Genomic DNA, 11,813 nt, shown 5'->3' on the forward strand with positions numbered 1-11,813 from the left:
TCACTTGAGACATGCAAATCATACCACATGGGCAAGATGACTGAAAGCCTCGGTTTCAGTAAAATGGAACTAGAAAGCAAATTGTTGGAAGTAATACATTTTGATGTGTGCAGTCCAATGAGTGCTGAGGCATGTAGTGGATATCGTTATGTTCTTTCTTCACAGATGATTTGAGTAGATGTTGAGTACATTTACTTGATGAATCACGAATCTGAATTATTGAAAGGTTCAAGTAATTTCAATGTGAAGTTGGAAGATCGTCGTGATAAGAGGATAAAAATATTTATGATATGATCATAGAGATGAATATCTGAATTACGAGTTTGGCACAGAATTAAGACATTGTGGAAATTGTTTCACAACTGATACAGCCTGGAACACCATAGTGTGATGGTGTGTCCGAACATCATAACTGCACCCTATTGGATATGATGCATACCATGATGTCTCTTATCGAATTACCACAATAATTTATGGGTTAGGCATTAGAGACAACCACATTCACTTTAAAAGGGGCACCACATAATTCCGATGAGATGACACCGTATGAATTATGGTTTAGAGAAACCTAAGCTGTCATTTCTTAAAAGTTTGGGGCTGCGACGCTTATGTGGAAAAGTTTCAGGCCGATAAGCTCGAACCCAAAGCGGATAAATGCATCTTCATAGGACAACCCAAAACAGTTGGGTATACCTCCTGTCTCAGATCCGAAAGCAATAAAGGATTGTTTCTAGAATCGGGTCCTTTCTCGAGGAAAAGTTTCTCTCGAAAGTATTGAGTGGGAGGATGGTGGAGACTTGATGAGGTTATTGAACCGTCACTTCAACCAGTGTATAGCAGGGCACAAAGAGTTGTTCCTGTGGCACCTACACCAATTGAAGTGGAAGCTTATGATATTGATCATGAGACTTCAGATCAAGTCACTATCAAACCTCGTAGGATGACAAGGATGCGTACTACTTCAGAGTGGTACATAATCCTGTCTTGGAAGTCATGTTGCTAGACAACAATGAACCTACGAGCTATGGAGAAGCGATGGTGGGCCTGGATTCCGATAAATGGCTCGAGGCCATAAAATCCGAGAGAGGATCCATGTATGAAAACAAAGTGTAGACTTTGGCGGAACGGCTCGATGGTCGTAAGGCTGTTGAGTACAGATGGATTTTAAAAGGAAGACGGACAATGATGGTAAATGTCACCATTAAGAAAGCTTGACTTGTCGTTAAGATGTTTTCCGACAAGTTCAAGGAGTTGACTACGATGAGACTTTCTCACTCGTAGCGATGCTAAGAGTCTGTTGGAATTATATTAGCAATTACTGCATTATTTATGAAATCTTGCAGATAGGATGTCAAAACATTGTTTCCTCGACGATTTTCTTGAGGAAAGGTTGTATGTGATACAACCGGAAGGTTTTGTCAATCCTGAAATATGCTAATAAGTATGCAAAGCTCCAGCAATCCTTCTGAGGACTGGAGTAAGCATCTCGGAATTGGAATGTATGCTTTGATGAGATGATCAAAGATTTTGGGTGTATACAAAGTTTATGAGAAACTGGTATTTCCAAAGAAGTGAGTGGGAGCACTATAGAATTTCTGATGAATATATGTTGTTGATCGGAAATGACGTAGAATTTCTGGAAAGCATATAGGGATATTTGGAAAGTGTTTTTCAATGGAAAACCTGGAATAAGCTACTTGAACATTGAGCATCAAGATCTATAAGGATAGATCAAAACGCTTAATAGTACTTTCAAAATGAGCACATACCATGACATGATCTTGAAGGTGTTCAAGATGGATCAGTCAAAGAAGGAGTTCTTGCCTGAGTTGTGAGGTATGAAGTTAAGACTTAAAGCTCGACCACGGCAGAATAGAGAGAAAGGACGAAGGTCGTCCCCTATGCTTAAGACATAGGCTCTACAGTATGCTATGCTGTGTACCGCACCTGAAGTGTGCCTTGCCATGAGTCAGTCAAGGGGTACAAGAGTGATCCAAGAACGGATCACGGGACAACGGTCAAAGTTATCCTTGGTAACTAGTGTACTAAGGAAGTTTCTCGGTTATGGAGGTGGTAAAAGAGTTCGTCGTAAAGGGTTACGTCGATGCAAGCTTAACACCTATCCGGATAGCTCTGAGTAGAGATACCGGATGCATATAATGGAGCAACAATTTAGAATAGCTCCAAGTAGAACAGTTATTTGGAATAGCTCCAAATAGAGCGTGGTAGCTACATCTAGGAGATGACATAGAGATTTGTAAAGCACACACGGATCTGAAAGGTTCGGACCCGTTGACTAAAACCTCTCTCACAAGCAACATGATCAAACCTAAAACTCATTGAGTGTTAATCACATAGTGATGTGAACTAGACTACTGACTCTAGTAAACTCTTGGGTGTTAGTCACATGGCGATGTGACCTGTGAGTGTTAATCACATGGCGATGTGAACTAGATTATTGACTCTAGTGCAAGTGGGAGACTGTTGGAAATATGCCCTAGAGGCAATAATAAATTGATTATTATTATATTTCCTTGTTCATGATAATCGTTTATTATCCATGCTATAATTGTATTGATAGGAAACTCAGATACATGTGTGGATACATAGACAACACCATGTCCCTAGTGAGCCTCTAGTTGACTAGCTCGTTGATCAATAGATGGTTACGGTTTCCTGACCATGGGACATTGGATGTCGTTGATAACGGGATCACATCATTAGGAGAATGATGTGATGGACAAGACCCAATCCTAAGCATAGCACTAGATCAGTGTAGTTCGTATGCTAAAGCTTTTCTAATGTCAAGTATCATTTCCTTAGACCATGAGATTGTGCAACTCCCGGATACCGTAGGAGTGCTTTGGGTGTATCAAACGTCACAACGTAACTGGGTGACTATAAAGGTGCATTACAGGTATCTCCGAAAGTGTCTGTTGGGTTGGCACGAATCGAGACTGGGATTTGTCACTCCGTGTAAATGGAGAGGTATCTCTGGGCCCACTCGGTAGGACATCATCATAATGTGCACAATGTGATCAAGGAGTTGATCACGGGATGATGTGTTACGAAACGAGTAAAGAGACTTGCCGGTAACGAGATTGAACAAGGTATCGGGATACCGACGATCGAATCTCGGGCAAGTATCGTACCGATAGACAAAGGGAATTGTATACGGGATTGATTGAATCCTTGACATCGTGGTTCATCCGATGAGATCATCGTGGAAGCATGTGGGAGCCAACATGGGTATCCAGATCCCGCTGTTGGTTATTGACCGGAGAGGTCTCGGTCATGTCTGCATGTCTCCCGAACCCGTAGGTCTACACACTTAAGGTTCGGTGACGCTAGGGTTATAGAGATATAGTATGCGTAACCCGAAGTTGTTCGGAGTCCCGGATGAGATCCCGGATGTCACGAGGAGTTCCAGAATGGTCCGGAGGTAAAGAATTATATATAGGAATGCTATTTCGGCCATCGGGACAAGTTTTGGGGTCACCGGTATTGTACCGGGACCACCGGAAGGGTCCCGGGGGTCCACCGGGTGGGGCCACCTTCCCCGGGGGGCCACATGGCTGTAGGGGGTGTGCCTTGGCCTATATGGGCCAAGGGCACCAGCCCCAAGAGGCCCATGCGCCAAGAGATGGGAAAAAGGGGAGAGTCCTAAAAGGGGAAGGCACCTCCGAGGTGCCTTGGGGAGGATGGATTCCTCACCACCCTTGGCCGCACCCTTCCTTGGAGGAAGGGGCAAGGGCTGCGCCTCTCCCTCTCCCTTGGCCCTATATATAGTGGGGAAAAAGGAGGAGCAAACCAATCTAAGGCCTGGCGCCTCCCTCTCCCTCCCGTGACACATCTTCCTCCTCCCGCAGCGCTTAGCGAAGCCCTGTTGGAATCCCGCTACTTCCACCACGCCGTCGTGCTGCCGGATCTCCATCAACCTCTCCCTCCTCCTTGCTGGATCAAGGCATGGGAGACGTCTCCCTTCCGTACGGGTGTTGAACGCGGAGGTGCCGTCCGTTCGGCACTAGGATCATCAGTGATTTGAATCACGACGAGTACGACTCCATCAACCCCGTTCACTTGAACGCTTCCGCTTAGTGATCTACAAGGGTATGTAGATGCACTCTCCTTCCCCTCGTTGCTGGTTTCTCCATAGATAGATCTTGGTGACACGTAGGAAAATTTTGAATTTCTGCTACGTCCCCCAACAGTTGGCTAGTTCAGAATCAGAATCAGGGGAACACCAACAACAACCCACCCACCACCACCACCTGTTGACCACTTAGCCCATTTTCTTAGGCTAAATCCGCCGGTGTTTTCTGTTGGAAATATGCCCTAGAGGCAATAATAAAAGAATATTATTATATTTCCTTGTTCATGATAATTGTCTTTATTCATGCTATAATTGTATTATCCGGAAATCGTAATACATGTGTGAATAACAGACACCAACATGTCCCTAGTAAGCCTCTAGTTGACTAGCTCGTTGATCAACAGATAGTCATGGTTTCCTGACTATGGACATTGGATGTCATTGATAACGAGATCACATCATTAGGAGAATGATGTGATGGACAAGACCCAATCCTAAACATAGCACAAGATCGTATAGTTCGTTTGCTAGAGTTTTCCAATGTCAAAGTATCTTTTCCTTAGACCATGAGATCGTGTAACTCCCGGATACCGTAGGAGTGCTTTGGGTATACCAAACGTCACAACGTAACTGGGTGACTATAAAGGTAGACTACGGGTATCTCCGAAAGTGTCTGTTGGGTTGACATGGATCAAGACTGGGATTTGTCACTCCGTATGACGGAGAGGTATCACTGGGCCCACTCGGTAATGCATCATCATAATGAGCTCAAAGTGACCAAGTGTCTGGTCACGGGATCATGCATTACGGTACGAGTAAAGTGACTTGCCGGTAATGAGATTGAACCTAGGGACCGACGGTCTCGGGCAAGTAACATACCGATTGACAAAGGGTAGGGTATCCCGGACAACGGCGAGATGAGCGTAGAATTGAACGAAAGGTGGAACGGGATCGTATTGAGCCATACCCGGACGACTGCGAAAATCCTCGCGGGGGCACCAGCGGGTCAGCAGTACCATAGCCATGATCGATGTTTTGATTGCCCCAAAGGTAGGACTCAGTAATGGTTTGCCAACGGGGTTGATTGAACCGGTGGATCTGGAAACTCATCACCATAGTTTGGTCTTGCCATCCGTAGTGAATGCTATGCCCTCCTGACAGGGTCGTGCCGATAGCATGTGTGGTACTCGGCTTCACATGTAGATCCCGCCCAACCATGCGCTCTTGCTTGCAGCGGCACCAGTCCACGTGCTGCCACCATTCAAAGTATCCTATACAACCGGAAGTATCCGTCCGTGCTTTTGGTTAGTGTGGTTAGCCTAGAATACCCCAGTGGTTGCTACTCAGAGTCATTCATAGGTGTCAGTAACGCTCTGTACCGACGTAACTCCTTTACGTACACCTTCGTCACCTCCAAACGAGAAACATTTCCTTAGTCCTTTTCAGGTACTTCAGGATATTCTTGACCGCTGTCCAGTGTTCCTTGCCGGGATTACTTTGGTACCTTCCTACCAAACTTACGGCAAGGTTTACATCAGGTCTGGTACACAGCATGGCATACATAATAGAACCTATGGCTGATGCATAGGGGATGACGCTCATCTCTTCTATATCTTCTGCCGTGGTCGGACATTGAGCTGAGCTCAATTTCATACCTTGTAACACAGGCAAGAACCCCTTCTTAGATTGATCCATATTGAACTTCTTCAATATCTTATCAAGGTATGTGCTTTGTGAAAGACCTATGAGGCGTCTTGATCTATCTCTATAGATTTTGATGCCTAATATATAAGCAGCTTCTCCAAGGTCCTTCATTGAAAAACTCTTATTCAAGTAGGCCTTGATGCTGTCCAAGAGTTCTATATCATTTCCCATCAAAAGTATGTCATCTACATATAATATGAGAAATGCTACAGAGCTCCCACTCACTTTCTTGTAAACGCAGGCTTCTCCATAAGTCTGCGTAAACCCAAACGCTTTGATCATCTCATCAAAGCGAATGTTCCAACTCCGAGATGCTTGCACCAGCCCATAAATCGAGCGTTGGAGCTTGCACACCTTGTCAGCATTCTTAGGATCGACAAAACCTTCCGGCTGCATCATATACAATTCTTCCTTAAGGAAACCATTAAGGAATGCCGTTTTGACGTCCATTTGCCATATCTTCCATAATCATAAGAATGCGGCAATTCTCTAACATGATTCGACGGACTTCAGCTTCGCTACCGGTGAGAAAGTCTCATCGTAGTCAACCCTTGAACTTGTCGATAACCCTATAGGAAGTGCCTGTTTTGGCCATCGGGACAAGTTTCGGGTCACCGGTATTGTACCGGGACCACCGGAAGGGTCCCGGGGGTCCACCGGGTGGGGCCACCTATCCCGGGGGGGCCCCATGGGCTGAAGTGGGAGGGAACCCTGCCCATAGTGGGCTGGGGCGCCACCCCCCAAGGGCCCATGCGGCTAGGGTTGGAGGGGAAACCCTAGAGGGGGCGCCCCCTTGCTTGGGGGGCAAGCCCCCCACCCTAGGCCACCGCCCCCCCTAGTAGATCCATCTACTAGGGCCGTCACCCCCCCCCTTGGCACCCCTATATATAGTGGGGGAGAGGAGGGACTTCATACCCCAGCCCCTGGCGCCTCCCTCTCTCCCCATTACGTCTCTCCCTCGCAGTATAGGCGAAGCCCTGCTACTGTGACGCCCTGCATCCACCACCACGCCGTCGTGCTGCTGGATCTTCATCAACCTCTCCTTCCTCCTTGCTGGATCAAGAAGGAGGAGACGTCTCCCGTCCCGTACGTGTGTTGAACGCGGAGGTGCCGTCCGTTCGGCGCTGGTCATCGGTGATTTGGATCACGTCGAGTACGCCTTCCTCATCCCCGTTCTCTGAACACTTCCGCGCGTGATCTACAAAGGTATGTAGATGCAATCCGATCACTCGTTGCTTGATGAACTCCTAGATGGATCTTGGTGAAACGAGTAGGAAATTTTTTGTTTTCTGCAACGTTCCCCAACAGTGGCATCATGAGCTAGGTCTATGCGTAGTTCTTCTTGCGCGAGTAGAACACAATTTGTTGTGGGCGTAGATTTGTCAACTTTCTTGCCGTTACTAGTCTTTTCTTGCTTCAGCGGTATTGTGGGATGAAGCGGCCCGGACCAACCTTACACGTACGCTTACGTGAGACCGGTTCCACCGACTAACATGCACTAGTTGCATAAGGTGGCTGGCGGGTGTCTGTCTCTCCCAATTTAGTTGGAGCGGATTCGATGAACAGGGTCCTTATGAAGGGTAAATAGAAGTTGACAAATCACGTTGTGGCTTTAACGTAGGTAAGAAGACGTTCTTGCTAGAACCCTAATTCAGCCACGTAAAACTTGCAACAACAATTAGAGGACGTCTAACTTGTTTTTGCAGCAAGTGGTTTGTGATATGATATGGCCAAAGTTGTGATGAATGATGAATGATCAATATGTGATGTATGAGATGTTCATGCTATTGTAATAGGAATCACGACTTGCATGTCGATGAGTATGACAACCGGCAGGAGCCATAGGAGTTGTCTTTATTCTTTTATATGACCTGCGTGTCATCGAGAAACGCCATGTAAATTACTTTACTTTATTGCTAAACGCGTTAGCCATAGTAGTAGAAGTAATAGTTGGCGAGCAACTTCATGGAGACACGATGATGGAGATCATGGTGTCAAGCCGGTGACAAGATGATCATGGAGCCCCAAGATGGAGATCAAAGGAGCTATGTGATATTGGCCATATCATGTCACGTTAATTATTTGATTACATGTGATGTTTATCATGTTTTTCATCTTGTTTACTTAGAACGACGGTAGTAAATAAGATGATCCCTCATAACAATTTCAAGAAGTGTTCTCCCCTAACTGTGCACCGTTCCTAAAGTTCGTCGTTTCTAAGCACGCCGTGATGATCGGGTGTGATGGATCCTTACGTTCACATACAACGGGTGTTGACGAGCCTAGCATGTACAGACATGGCCTCGGAACACATGCAAAACACTTAGGGTTAACTTGACGAGCCTAGCATGTACAGACATGGCCTCGGAACACAGAAGACCGAAAGGTCGAGCATGAGTCGTATAGAAGATACGATCAACATAAAGATGTTCACCGACGTTGACTAGTCCGTCTCACGTGATGATCGGACACGGTCTAGTTAACCCGGATCATGTAATACTTAGATGACTAGAGGGATGTCTAATCTAAGTGGGAGTTCATTAATAATTTGATTAGATGAACTTAATTATCATGAACTTAGTCTAAATATATTTTACACTATGTCTTGTAGATCAAATGGCCCACGTAGTCCTCAACTTCAACGCGTTCCTAGAGAAAACCAAGCTGAAAGACGATGGCATCAACTATACGGACTGGGTCCGGAACCTGAGGATCATCCTCATAGCTGCCAAGAAAGATTATGTCCTACAAGCACCGCTAGGTGATCCACCCGTCCCACAGAACCAAGACGTTATGAACGCTTGGCAGACACGTGTTGACGACTACTCCCTCGTTCAGTGCGGCATGCTTTACAGCTTAGAGCCGGGACTCCAAAAGCGTTTTGAGAGACATGGAGCATATGAGATGTTCGAAGAGCTGAAAATGGTTTTTCAAGCTCATGCCCGGATCGAGAGATATGAAGTCTCCGATAAGTTCTTCAGCTGTAAGATGGAGGAAAATAGTTCTGTCAGTGAGCACATACTCACTATGTCTGGGTTACATAACCGCTTGTCTCAGCTGGGAGTTAATCTCCCGGATGATGCGGTCATTGACAGAATCCTCCAGTCGCTTCCACCTAGCTACAAGAGCTTTGTGATGAACTTCAACATGCAGGGGATGCAAAAGACCATTCCTGAGTTGTTCTCAATGCTGAAATCAGCGGAGGTAGAAGTCAAGAAGGAACATCAAGTGTTGATGGTCAATAAAACCACTAAGTTCAAGAAAGGCAAGGGTAAAAAGAACTCCAAGAAGGACGGCAAGGAAGTTGCCGCGCCCGGCAAGCAAGCTGCCGGGAAGAAGCCAAAGAATGGACCCAAGCCTGAGACAGAGTGCTTTTATTGCAAAGGGAAGGGTCACTGGAAACGGAACTGCCCCAAGTACTTACCGGACAAGAAGGCCGGCAACACAAAAGGTATATTTGATATACATGTAATTGATGTGTACCTTACCAGTACTCGTAGTGACTCCTGGGTATTTGATACCGGTGCCGTTGCTCATATTTGTAACTCACAGCAGGAGCTGCGGAATAAACGGAGACTGGCGAAGGACGAGGTGACGATGCGCGTCGGGAATGGTTCCAAGGTCGATGTGATCGCCGTCGGCACGCTGCCTCTACATTTACCTACGGGATTAGTTTTAAACCTCAATAATTGTTATTTAGTGCCAGCTTTGAGCATGAACATTGTATCGGGATCTCGTTTAATTCGAGATGGCTACTCATTTAAATCTGAGAATAATGGTTGTTCCATTTATATGAGAGATATGTTTTATGGTCATGCTCCTATGGTGAATGGTTTATTCTTAATGAATCTCGGGCGTATTACTACACATGTTCATAATGTGAGTACCAAAAGATGTAAGGTTGATAATGATAGTCCCACATACTTGTGGCACTGCCGCCTTGGTCACATAGGTGTCAAACGCATGAAGAAGCTCCATGCAGATGGACTTTTAGAGTCTCTTGATTATGAATCATTTGACACGTGCGAACCATGCCTTATGGGTAAAATGACCAAGACTCCGTTCTCAGAAACAATGGAGCGAGCAACCAACTTATTGGAAATCATACATACTGATGTGTGCGGTCCAATGAGTGTTGAGGCTCGCGGTGGCTATCGTTATGTTCTCACCCTCACTGATGACTTGAGTAGATATGGATATGTCTACTTAATGAAACACAAGTCTGAAACTTTTGAAAAGTTCAAGGAATTTCAGAGTGAGGTTGAGAATCAACGTGACAGGAAAATCAAGTTTCTACGATCAGATCGGGGAGGAGAATACTTGAGTCATGAATTTGGCACACACTTAAGAAAATGTGGAATAGTTTCACAACTCACGCCGCCTGGAACACCTCAGCGTAACGGTGTGTCCGAACGTCGTAATCGCACTCTATTGGATATGGTGCGGTCTATGATGTCTCTTACTGATTTACCGCTATCTTTTTGGGGCTATGCTTTAGAGACTGCCGCATTCACTTTAAATAGGGCTCCGTCGAAATCCGTTGAGACGACACCGTATGAATTATGGTTTGGGAAGAAACCTAAGCTGTCGTTTCTAAAAGTTTGGGGATGCGATGCTTATGTCAAGAAACTTCAACCTGAAAAGCTCGAACCCAAGTCGGAAAAATGCGTCTTCATAGGATGCCCAAAAGAAACTATTGGGTACACCTTCTACCTCAGATCCGAAGGCAAGATCTTTGTTGCCAAGAATGGGTCCTTTCTAGAGAAAGAGTTTCTCTCGAAAGAAGTAAGTGGGAGGAAAGTAGAGCTTGATGAAGTATTACCTCTTGAACCGAAAAATGGCGCAACTCAAGAAAATGTTCCTGAGGTGCCTGCACCGACTAGAGAGGAAGTTAATGATAATGATCAAGATACTTCTGATCAAGCTCCTACCGAAATTCGAAGGTCCACAAGGACACGTTCCGCACTAGAGTGGTACGGCAACCCTGTCTTGGAAATCATGTTGTTAGACAGCGGTGAACCTTCGAACTATGAAGAAGCGATGGCGGGCCCGGATTCCGACAAATGGCTAGAAGCCATGAAATCCGAGATAGGATCCATGTATGAAAATGAAGTATGGACTTTGACTGACTTGCCCGTTGAACGGCGAGCCATAGAAAATAAATGGATCTTTAAGAAGAAGACAGACGCGGATGGTAATGTGACCATCTATAAAGCTCGACTTGTCGCTAAGGGTTATCGACAAGTTCAAGGGGTTGACTATGATGGGACTTTCTCACCGGTAGCGAAGCTGAAGTCCGTCCGAATCATGTTAGCAATTGCCGCATTCTACGATTATGAGATATGGCAAATGGACGTCAAAACGGCATTCCTTAATGGTTTCCTTAAGGAAGAATTGTATATGATGCAGCCGGAAGGTTTTGTCGATCCTAAGAATGCTGACAAGGTGTGCAAGCTCCAACGCTCGATTTATGGGCTAGTGCAAGCATCTCGGAGCTGGAACATTCGCTTTGATGAGATGATCAAAGCGTTTGGGTTTACACAGACTTATGGAGAAGCCTGTGTTTACAAGAAAGTGAGTGGGAGCTCTGTAGCATTTCTCATATTATATGTAGATGACATACTTTTGATGGGAAATGATATAGAACTCTTGGACAGCATCAAGGCCTACTTGAATAAGAGTTTTTCAATGAAGGACCTTGGAGAAGCTGCTTATATATTAGGCATCAAAATCTATAGAGATAGATCAAGATGCCTCATAGGTCTTTCGCAAAGTACATACCTTGATAAGATATTGAAGAAGTTCAATATGGATCAATCTAAGAAGGGGTTCTTGCCTGTGTTACAAGGTATGAAATTGAGCTCAGCTCAATGTCCGACCACGGCAGAAGATATAGAAGAGATGAGCGTCATCCCCTATGCATCAGCCATAGGTTCTATTATGTATGCCATGCTGTGTACCAGACCTGATGTAAACCTTGCCGTAAGTTTGGTAGGCAGATACCAAAGTAATCCTG

The sequence above is a fragment of the Triticum urartu genome, chromosome 1, assembly GCF_003073215.2.
Source record: "Triticum urartu cultivar G1812 chromosome 1, Tu2.1, whole genome shotgun sequence".
Taxonomy (NCBI): domain Eukaryota; kingdom Viridiplantae; phylum Streptophyta; class Magnoliopsida; order Poales; family Poaceae; genus Triticum; species Triticum urartu.